The sequence below is a fragment of the Patella vulgata genome, chromosome 9 (genome assembly GCF_932274485.2).
Source record: "Patella vulgata chromosome 9, xgPatVulg1.2, whole genome shotgun sequence".
In the NCBI taxonomy this organism is placed as follows: domain Eukaryota; kingdom Metazoa; phylum Mollusca; class Gastropoda; family Patellidae; genus Patella; species Patella vulgata.
In genome coordinates this window covers 11,075,867-11,088,510 of record NC_065887.2, presented here as the reverse complement: position 1 = coordinate 11,088,510, position 12,644 = coordinate 11,075,867, and the positions used below count along the sequence as shown (strand labels likewise).

Sequence of the window (12,644 nt, the reverse complement as noted above, 5' to 3'; positions counted from 1 at the left end):
CGCTTGCGCGTAGGGCTCTTTAGCAGTAGGGGGAAACCGGAGGACCCGCAGAAAACCCACAAGGTTGGACAGGCGACCCTACTCCTTGTCACGTACAACCGGGGATTCGAAACCACGCCAGTCGACTCAATGACAGTATATACTTTCCTATTGCATGTACATTAATATGTGCTTTTGACCGAATGCATAAACCTATACACCCTTTGATATAAATACTGGTTACTTTATAGCGGTATACCTAGAATATGATCAATGAACATAACAATACTCATATGACTCTAGAAGATTATCCCATAAGATCTTATGACTCACTTGAGTAACCTCGAGTGTTTCCGGTGTCCAGTGACGAAAGTAAGTGGGTAAACATTATTTAGTCACCATACACGGGAAGTAGCCATGCCGTTGTAGGTGAGGTCCTTTGAAAGAATTCAAAGGGGGCAGATATCATCTCTTAAAGTGGCACAAATTAGTTAATGGGGAAATATATGTAAGAGTGGGAACACTATACTCTCATGGAATATACCACCCAATTTGCTGCTCCACAATCCGTCGTGTACCCTCTGTGGCCAGCTAAAGAGACTTTTCTTTTTTCCATTATACACATACGATCAACTTTCAGTATATTTAGAAGAAAAAGGACTTTTAACTAATATCAGTTACCCCACAGTAATGTACAATTGCATGATAATATACTTCTTTTTACCAAGATGTTGTCGACATAATAAGAGAGAGAGAGAGAGAGAGAGAGAGAGAGATTTAACTTGCACTCGACACAAACTAGGTCATTTCGGGACTAACACATGGTTCAATTTTAATTCAATAATTCGCATGCGCATAGAGGTCTTTAGCAGTTGGAGGAAACCGGAGAACCCAGAAAAACCCTCACGAGGTTGGACAGGCGACCCTACTCCTTGTCGCGTACAAGCAGGTAATCGAAACCACGCCACTTGACACAATGACAGACCTTATGATACAACGAGCACACGGTAACCATTCGGCCATCCAACCCCAAGGATAATAGTAGGGTTAGAGGTCACGCTGTAAACAGTCTAACTGACACTGTAAAACTTTCAACTCAAAACAATTGCAGAACACCACAGATGTCATAGCAAAACCCTTTATTGCTATATAAAGAAAATTAGTATATACATACCCACAGTGGTCAGATGAAAAGAAAACAATCCGCTATATGAACCTGGAGGAGCGCGTGTTGATTGTCATCGAGTGTTCCTTGGTGATGAAGCATGCGTTTACAATCATTATTATAAATATACACGTATTAAATTAACTATAAGTTGATATTAATTGCCACTGAAAATTGATTTTTGTTATCTAATTCAGCAACAGTTTATTTTATTCGCAATCATAGATTGAATATCCAATAACAATTCATATATAAGTATAGAAAATAATGAATATAGACTAGTCGACTATAAAATCATTAAAATTTTATATACATTATTAATTTGAATGGCGCCATCTGTCAACACCATAAGCGGATTGTTATACAGGAGTCTTTGAAATTTAAATATATCAATATTATTAGTTATTGTCAGTTTTGTGATAAGAGTGTCGGCTGAGGGGATTTATTGACGAGATTATCGAAATTTGATTTAACTCTGAAATCCAAGGTAAGCCAATAGTTAAATCCATGACAAAACATTTTAACGTAAATATCTCTTCAGTATTAATGGCCGTCGTTTATGCCGCCATTAAATCAAAGACGTTATGTATTTAACGCGTTGTTTTATCGAATACGTTCTTCGGTATTTTCCGTTGCGGTTTCCCCTCTTGCTAGTGATGCAGGACGGATGATCTGAAAAGGATATTGTATAGTCATTCGGATAGGACGAAAAACAGAGTTTCCGTGTATACATTGGCCTGCACGTAAAAAATCCCTTGTCAAATTGAAATATGAGTAGGCCGTAGCACCGCTAACCAGGTAAAATTTACCCCACAGCACACTGATTCAGGATTCGTGTTTATTTTTATTTTAAGTTGATAAAACGTTTGAAGTAAGCATATTTTGCAAACAAATACTAATTAATTGTCTTTCCTCTCTATTGTTGCATCGACCAGAAACACATTTACAGTAATGTGATAACATATACATTTACAGTGTTATATTAACAAACAACTTTACAGTGTTTTAATTTGTTTTTATTCAGATTTGTATCTGAATAGGGATTGGGAAACAGGCATAGCCTATAGTAAACCCCTCTCCCCAACAAACACCTTTACATTGTTATAACAAAAACACCTTTACAATGTAAAACAAATACCTTTTCAGTGATATATAAACACCTTTACAGTGGTGTTATATTAATAAACACCATCACACCTTTAATTAACACCTTTACAGTAGTATAATAACAAACACCTTTACAGTGTCAGAATAACAAATACCTTTGCAGTGTTATACAAACACCTTCGCAGTGTTATATTAACACCTTTGCAGTGTTATAATAACAAACACCTTCACAGGGTTATAATAACAGAGAAATCGGTTTATTGTTCTCTTTATATATTCTTTATATTTTAGTGGTAGATGTCGTGTACAATACACATTCGACTAAGAACATATTTTTAGTTCGGAATTAATGAAATGTAGAGACAAGAAATAATACGCTTAGAGATTTAACCCCCCCCCCCCCGCCCCCACATCAGCGATGACGTCATTATAGTAATATATCTACCACAAATGTACACTGGTCTTAGTGCAAAATGAATACCAGAATTTAACGACTCCGTCCTTCTCTCTTGAACTATTGAATGTGTCTCAAAGTTCCACTTTGGTGGATTGTTTCTTATGTCTGTGAACGATAAAGAAAACTCCCAATGAATGAACACCATTAATAAAATTACTTTCAACTATTCGATGAATACTCGCTTGCTGAAATCACCGGTGACCAATTGCGTATGTAATGTGTCTCATTTGACTATAAACTCGTTTTATTTGGAAGTCGGAGTGATTGAAATATCCACATTGTATAAACCACACCGGGATGTGATATAAAAGGGTTAAGGATTGGGTAAGATATCAAATAATGGCAGTAGATCTGGTATTAAGTATTGGTATCTATAGGTTCTTTTTAAAAGCGAAGCTCGGGGATCATTTCCTGTGTAGACTTATAAATCTTTCTTTATGGAATAAATTTTGCATCAACAATTCTTCTTAATCGTCATCAATATTCGAATTTATACATTTATACAATCAGAATGCCCCCGTGGCTTTTATATTCTATATCCATAAATAATGAAAATATATTAGATTCGTGTATGCTATTGAATTTAGCTATTTGGAAAAAAAACATTTATATGGAGCGAAATAATCATCTTCTCTGCGGTTAAATAAAACCAATACAGATGTACGTCTTGATATATTCAGATCTTAGAAAATACTGGCGGATGAAATAGGGTTAACGAAAATACATTTCTTGGTGAAATGGTCAACAAATATATCGCTGTAAAGAGGGACTTAGACAGTGGCATGCAAAAAGGGGCGGGGTACGTAAGGCGCAACGACCCCAGGCATCCATTCAATTGAGATGTTGGCATCCAGTCGAAGAGTAAAGTTAAAACTCCAAATTTTGTGAAATTTGAAATTATTAACTCTTTAAGTTTGTTGTACTCTACTTAATTTGAATAATACGTTTATTTCATCAGTTGTTACATATTTAAAATGTACTTGGTGGGGGGGGGGGTCATGTAATCAAGGGCTTAGCCCCGGGAATCACCTAACCTCTACACGTCACTGCCCAAATTACTTATTATTCTCGCATAAATCAATAAAACAATATTTACTTAAACATACATTATGCAAGAGCTAAATCTGCCTATTGCAGGTCTTTCTTTAGGCCTAAAATGTTATATAAATTATCAATTAGACATTAATTAACTTATCCAGACCATAATCAACTCTCGATGTCATCGCTAGCCTGCTATATTTATTGGATTAGAATCCGATCTGCTACTCAACGTCCATTGATGATAAAATCAAAAAGTGGATAATCGAGACTATGTTTTTATCGTACCTACTTTAGTAATGATGACTGAGACTAAGCCTAACATTCAAAAGCTAAATTCTCGTTTCAGAATCGATTAATTTAACTGAAATTTTTAGCAAATTCCCTTTACATTATCTAGTTCGGAACTATTATACTGAGAACTGCCAGCTCTTTATCTAATCTCCCATATTGTATATTTAAAGGAGACAAGCCTATAACTCCATATCATCCTCAGTCTGCGACATTTCAATATAAATAAACATTGATGTTGTTATCTTACCGTGAAAAGATTGGCTTCTGATATCCAATAATTAAAACAAAATAAAAAAAATTTAAAATTGGTACACGTATCGCGTGCCAGAATGCTTTTGAGTGCCATTTGTAATGCAATGACTCAATCAACGAGGCTAACCATATCCCACTGGAGAATACTACCGCTGTCCATCGCGTATTTCGTTGAACATAACTGAAATTACAGTAAATCCAGAAACGATTGAATGTAAATCAGTTTACATACATTCATATTACATTATTTTATGCGTTGCGGCCCATTTGTGTCCATTTCTAGATGCCAAAGAACAGAGATTTAGCTCCTTTAATGTAATTTCCAGGAGATGGCACTGGGGCTTCACCAAACCTCCACGCCACAATACTGGATTATATAAATAAATAGTAACATTAGGATTATTATAATGCTAGGTTTCAAGGAATCTATACATTATGACGTCATCTCGCTAATTGATGTCCCTCTATTTCCCGACAGTTCCACCACAACACAACCTGATTAAAATACAGATCTATATTTCGTTTGTTTCTTTTTTACACTTTTTATACTTTCGATGGCCTACGTTACGTGACAAGTAAAACCAAATTTTGAACTATAAAAAACGAAACGAAATAGGATCTGTGTTTTAATCAGATTGACCTCAAAATTATAAATATTCTCTTAACCCTTACAGGAAATGTACATTCAAGCATTCTTTGACACGAAAGAGGGTGGAGATGGGAGAATTGATAGAAATAGACGAACGACATTTGTCTATCATGACATCTGGGGGGATAATTACCAGTCTATATGTGGAGGCAGACCACCATTGATTTCCTCATTGATTTAACGTTCATTATTGTCTCTTTGCCCGGCTCCAACTTTCTTCCAAATTTCGTGGGCTGAACTCTCTCCACCAGAGACATGAAACCATCTGGTGTGACTCTGTGCATATAGCTCTAGTTACTACTTTTTCTCTCTGCATTTGTAGAAAGGTGCCTTCTTAAGGCCGGTTTCCATGTCCACGTTTCTGCGCGCTTTTTTGTGGGTTACATAGAAACAGTTCCATTAGACTGACGTTTTCGCCGACGGAAATACGTAAATGGAAAACGGGTCTTAGCTATATGTTCACGGAAATAAGAATTAATATTTCATTCCATCACCATATATGTGACTATAAATCAAGAATGTTTATAGTTATCCGAAATCTGGCCTGTTAGTTCAATTTATGATTTAATTACGATGGGGAAACGATAATGACGATCAATTAACAATTTAATTACGATGGGGGAAACATTATATTATATGACGATAATGTGTAAATCGTTATAAGCTTGAATACGTGCGATAGTAGTAGTAAAATTTGCATAATCGTATCGATTGTCCATTTGGTATATAGGATTTTCATTAGTATTACTACGTTCCTTAAATTCAACACAGATCTATAGCTATGAATCTACTTCGCCATTTGGTTATCTTGGTGTTAATAGTAAGTGCAGGAGGACCGCACTACACGCAGATAATACCGATAAGACAAACCTGCAGACAAGGCACAAATTTCACAGACATTGCACGCAATAAAAATAAAACATCAAATCAAGTGGGTAGTCATTGCTAGGTACAACAAATTTTGCTTAGCAATGGCTCCCCCAGACAATTTTTAAAATTAGACGGCCGCTAACTCGTTCCCTGCTATTCCGATGCGAGACTACAGCACCTAGAAAATAGTCCGAGTACAGAACTTTCTCCGCACTTTCTGTTGCACTAATTGTCCTGTTTTGAGAGAAATTTTACATTGAGCTTTTTGGGGAGCCTTGTTCTAGAGTGTCACGCTTCGACCTCTAGCTGACCGGTCACCTCTGGCTTGAGGTTTTGGTTGCGATCGCTGGTGTAAGCGTATGTGGCTTGGAGATAGGGGTGCCTTCTTAACCTCGTGGGTTTACTATGGGTACTCATGTAACCTCCCACAGGAAAGACCCCTACGCTTGCGCTAATATAATAAAAATGAAAATAAGACAACTTGTCTGCGATATCACCCTCAGTGGAAGCGGACTTTAAACACTAAGAACAACAACAACAACGCCGGACTAACACTGGACTCCTGGAGGTACACTTTAGTAGCACTTTAGTTATATTTTGTAAACTACAGAACCATAGATACATTTATAAACCTCAAATTTGTCAAGATGCTCTGTACACGTGTCATTAACACGGGGCATAACGTATCTATGAGACGAATTCGATATAAGAGTAGGCCATAGCTCCGCTGTCCGGGCAGATTTATATTTGTATCCAGGCACGTTGTATGGCGTAAGCCCGTCTTCATTAAATCATTATCCCAGTCAGTGCAGAAAAGTAAGACGTTTAATCTCATTTCATTTCATGATCTGAATTTATAACTGGTTTGTTTGTAACCCGAGGTGGTAGGAGTTACTATCGGACTTTCCTCCTCTTCAACTGACTTAGGAAAGCACTAATGACACGTTTAATGTAATAATGAATTAATGGTAGTTGTTAATATACGGCCAGGGGATACTGATCAATAAGAAGCCACTGTTCGTACCTGGAGCTGGACTTTGTCTGTCGTTTCGTATTTAAGTCTTGTAATGAACAGCTGGAAACGAAATGACCAACGTATTGGAATCACGGGTTACACCATGTCTTAACGGTAAAGTGTCAATTAAGGCAGCTAATTGGAAAGTTTGGAGTCAACAAGAAGATCAAGCTAACTTAACCTTAGTTTAAGTGAACACCATCACTTCCAGACAATTCAAATTAATTTGCTATATTAGTCATACGCTGGTTATTTGATAAATTCTGCGTATCATTCGCTGATTTAAAGCAGTCGTTGGGTAGATGATCTCAAATAATGAAAAGGAAACATGGTGAAAAATTAATTGTTTTTTTTTCTACAATTGACGCATACTAATTCAAATAAACAGAAACAGATTTGTCTGGATAGCACCACGATCTGACAATAAAATCAAATACGAACCACATGATTTCAAAATGGTTATGTACAGTAAAATTAAGGACATATTCCCAGTTCTTTTTATTTAATACAAGTAACGCCCTTTCATCAATACAATCTAACTTCGTTCCAATGTGCTTTTAATTTAATTAAATCTATTTTCTATGTTCATCGTATTTATAGCGTTTATTCTTTGACGATTATCGCACGACTTCACATCCACGTTTCTTCATTTATTTATGTTTAATTAAATTTTATGCAACACTGATCTGTATCAAATCAATATAAATTACTCTGTGCGTTTAGTAATAAAAAAGAAAGAGGGTTTAAATATTTAACTATCTTGGTTTTCTTTGCCCTTTACAAAGGAGGAAATTATTATTCTTTATACTTTTCAAAAACGAAATGAAATTATAGTGAAATATTTAAATAAATACACCAATTAAGCGAAGGGTCGTTTTTATAACATCTAAAGACTTGCGTACGCAGGCGATTTCTCAATCAATTTGCAAGCGAATTTTAATTGGTCCCATACTCATGGAAAATAATCCCCTTTTGTCGTCAGCGAGTTGCTAATATTCGGCAAAAATGAATTGCTCATCGCCCTGGAATGGTACATCCATTGCTTGTTTACGGCAGAAAGAAATCTATCGTGAAGCAATGGTTTGGAAGCTAAAATATCACGTGATCTTCTTACAAAACAGGAGCACAATCCTTGACCCTCATTCTTTAAACAATATTTATTCAAACGAGCATGGCCTATAACACCTATCACCTGATTCTCGTATGCGCATTGCTTGTATAAACGCAGTGATTCCGCGGTGGCCTAACAATTGTTCATTGCTTCCTGAAGTAAAAACGATTGTTTCGGAACTAACATATGGTTCAATGTTATTTCAATAATTCGCTTGCATGTTGGAGTCTTTAGCAGTGGGGGAAAGAGAGAGAAATGCGGTATAACGTCCACTCTACACAAACTAGACAATTTCGTGAATATCATGGTTCAATTTTATTTCAATAGTTTGCTTGGACGTAGGGGTCTTTATCAGTGAGAGGTAACCAGAGGACTCGGAGAACATCCACGAGATTAGACAGGCGATCCTACTCTTTGTCACGTGCGACTGGAGAATTGAAACCACGCTAATTGATTCAATGACAGACATTATAATACAGCGCGCACGCGCTAACCATTCACAGCCATCCAACCCCTCGCCTGCACAGGGATTTAGCTGTTAATTGAAATGTGTTCGTAAGAGCAGTGGTAGGCTGATTTGTCTTGAAGGATGATACAAGTTGTGTATCATCAGCGTATGAAAGGTGATCAATGCCGTGTTGGGATATACATGTAATGTTAGCCACAAATGACGAGTAGAGCAAGAACAACACTGGACCTAGAACCGATCCCTGGGGTACTCCACATTTAAGAATATCTGGGTCAGACTTAACGTCATTTATTATAACCTGTTGACTGTGGTGTTCATGGTAGGACAAAAACCAAGCATGTGCACTTTCTGTTATTAGGAATTCATTTCTGATGCGACTGAAGAGGATTTGATGATCCACAGTATCAAATGCTACCGAAAGGTAGAATAGAATTAGTGCCGTTACACAGCCCCTATCCACAGAAGATCTAATGTCGTTTAAGACTCTTACAAGAGTGGTTTCTGTGCTATGTGATTGGCGATAGGTTGACTGAAACTTATCCCAAAGACTGTTTATCGTAATGTATGATCACAATCTATTGTTAATCAGTAAATTTAGACTTATACTTTAGACCCAGCAGCGATTCCACGAAACTGTAGAATTTCTTAGAATCTTTGTTTATGGCAGAAATGTTCTCAATACAATATCGAGCTTTCACAGTTCGAAGTGTTTCGTAACATTGTTCCTTTCCTCCTTAAAAATCTGACTTTGAACTTCCAAATGTGATGTACGCCAACGTCTTTCAGCTTTTCTTCTTCTGAGCTTAACTTCTTCGATCACATTATCATACCATTTAGTACCTGGTCTGATAATGATATCCTTAGTCGTCGCAGGTGGATGCTTATTTAACAAATCTGAAAGAGTCTTATTGTATAATTCACATAAATCGTTAACGTCACTCGGTGGATCATTTAGTAGGTCTGAGGATTTCAGGTCTTCAATAAATACCGATCTGTTTATGCCTTTAATATTACGGCAGATTTTTCCGATACGTTCATTAGATGGTTTCTGCATACACCAATCCATCCTAACGAGGAAATGGTTACATATTTGAATATCACAAACTGATATATCGCTAATGAGGTTACATGTTTCAGGAGATATAACTTGAACAGCTAAATTCATGATATTAAATGTTATGTATACTAAGGTTGACATATGGCAGAACTAGAAGCCAAGCCAATTCTATTGTTTTCTGATAATTACTGAATGGGCTGTATCTCTTAATCAGAGTTTAGTGTGCTATAAATGTTTTCATACTGACAAAAGAAAAAATATTCGACAATCCTTGTTGACTGCGCGGATGACAATGCTGCTGCGGGGGTATGTTTCGTTGTCTGGCAACCTATCTTTAAACATATAATCCGATTATTCATTTGTGCGTCTCTAATATTTGTCAATATATAATCGCCGCATATTCATGTAAAGTCGTTTGGCATCGTCATAATCGCGTGCCTGATATTTCTCAATTTCCGGAAATGACGATCTATTTGTGGCCTACTCCGACATGTTTGTTAACTATTTCATCACTCACTATGCATTCAGATGACTCAATTGATGTATTTCCACCACTTAGGTATAAAGCAAATTCGTGGCGATTACATTTTGGTCTTTATATAGAAGTGTGTTGAATGATTGTAGATTAGTGAGTCGCATCCGGCTGCTTGTTTAATCATATTTTATAGATGTAACAATGCTATATATCTAAAAACGGGAAGGGGGCGGGGGGTACCGAATGGTTTAAATTGTGTGGATTCGGTCATAAGATCCGTCATGGAGTCTAAAAAACATCCAGATTGATGGTATATTAGATATTTTTGTAATTTATTCGTAGATTTCTGATCTATGTTAAAGTCGTGTCAATAATATCTCTATCTACACTAAAATAATTTGTTCAATGGAAATATCAATTTATATTAATATTCTGACTGTCGTTTGTTTATTTGCTTGTCTGTCTGTTCACGGTTGACGGCTACACTAGGGCTGTCCAGAGTCTGAAATTTTGTGTTAAGGGGTAGCTCGGACCGGGGAGTAACATAAGCGTGGTGGCCAAGGCCTACCACTTCCGGTTTCGGAGTTCTGTTACTTCCGGTTCATGACTATACCCGTGTTATTCCTGGTCAACAATCTCTTGGCCGGGATTCATGTGGTCCATCAAAAGATTGTAATGCAGGATATAGGTGGCGCTGGATTGTTTTGGCCATGTCCTTTATAGAGGATTCCAATATTGGCAACTGTTCAGTTTACCATATCTGTGTAATTACTGAACAAAGTGCTATTTTAGAGATTTAAATTTCAAGACGTTGTCATTTACAAGGGTGATCAGAGAATTGAAACGAAAACATCTATGTAAATGAACTTTGATTTGGACGAAGGTGATCTCCCAAAACTATATAAAACTGTCTGTTTTAACAGACAAACGAGTCTTATTGATCGATCTAATGCCCCCCTTGGTCGAATAAGATATCTTAATCAATGGGAGGTTATAAAACATAGACCTATTTAAACATATTATTCAATATATTGATGATATAATGGGTTGGCAAATTACCCCCCTTTGATGGAATTTTATCATTCATTTGAATCGGATACTTTGATGAAACTGTTGGAGTAGTTTTTGGAACTATTGGCAGCCGTGGAATAATCAGAATAGCCGTAGGTGTGTTTGTTTCGATCTATAACTTTTGTCTTATTATCGACTTTTATTTGATTTAGAGGAGAGTTTTTTTTGTAACAAAATGGATCTATCATTGAGTTTTATGTTGGTCATTTTTTTGTGTGTGTATGAAATATTTGTTGCTATAGAGAACTGTTGAAATAAACAAGTTCTTTAAACAGTTGGTGTTGTTGATTAAGATCATGTGAATGAATGATAAATGTGTTTACTTTGAATTACGTTGCGGGAGTGTTACCTACATACAACCCTGCAAGTATTAAAGCTTCCTTATTAATCTCACAAAGGAAATAAATGTCATCAATAATTCTATACAAGCGTCGAGTTATTTAGAGGAAGGTATTTTTCAAAAGCGTTCATTCAACTACATAAAACCCCTAAAAATACTTTGTAAAACTAGTCATTTGACAGAACAAGGCGATGGATTTGATCAAATATGGCACACAATCTGATTTAAACGTGATCTATCTATTCGACTATTTTTCTATCGGAGAAAACTACCGAAGCAATAATATATCTTTTAACGCCTTAGCTAAAGTGTTTGTAGGTAGGGGGGCTGGAGATGGCCGAATGGTTAGCACGTGCGTGCTGTATCATAAGGTCTGTCATTGAGTCAACTGGCGTGGTTTCGATTTCCCGGTTGTACGTGACTATAGGAGTAGGGTCGCCTGTCCAACCTCGTGGGTTTTCTTCGGGTACTCCGGTTTCCTCCCACTGCTAAAGACCCCTACGCGCAAGCGAATTATTGAAATACAATTGAACCATATGTTAGTCCCAAAATGACATAGTTTGTGTCGAGTGGACGTTAAACCAATTTCTCTCTCTTGTGTAGGTAACCCCTTGCTACGCAACTTTTGTGATATTTATAATAGCTTGATTTTTTCTTGACATTTTTGCATTCCCCGCCCCACCCCTCCCCTTCATACTTTAAGGGTGTTGTAAGGCCGAATGATTTAGCACGTGTGCTTTAGATCATATGGTCTGTCATTGATTTTCAGCTTGTACGTGACAAGGAGCAGAGTCGATCACCTGTCCAACCTCGTGAGTTTCCCCGGGTCCTCCGATACCATTCCGATTCCCAAATATCCTTACGCGGATGCGAATTATTGAAATAAAAATTCATTTTACCCACCATTAACAGGGGCGTGATTTCTTTCATAATAAAGGGTCGCCTCAATCATTGAACGAAATGGTTAGGATTTAAACTGAATGGTTGTTTTGGGACTAACACGTGGTATTTTATTATAGTTAGGTGTGAGAGAGCGACTGACAAGGGACAGTGTCTAGTCGGAGGGGGCGAAAAAAAAACGAAGCCCCGTGTACGATAATAATACACTACATCGTTAACTCGGTCTCCTGTTTAATCCATTTATCAAATTTAGCAGCAAACAGTGGGAAAGTCTGTACTTGGTATATGTAATCGATTGGTGACTATATAGTTAGGCTAATTTCATATATCCGATCACTCTACTTCTACATAGCCAAGGGCTGTCTTTGATATAATGAGCTATTAGAGATCAGTAA

The 12,644-nt window shown here is 36.9% G+C and overlaps 1 protein-coding gene across 1 annotated transcript in view; it reads left to right on the top strand.

The window, feature by feature from the left end:
- Positions 1-1,562: 1,562 nt before the first annotated feature.
- The window catches only part of LOC126831858 (calcitonin receptor), a 186,889-nt gene continuing 175,807 nt past the window's right edge, over positions 1,563-12,644 (top strand). Inside the window, exon 1 of the mRNA XM_050562495.1 lies at positions 1,563-1,631. The gene's annotated coding sequence lies outside the window, so the exon portion shown is untranslated. The remainder of the gene's footprint in view (positions 1,632-12,644) is intronic.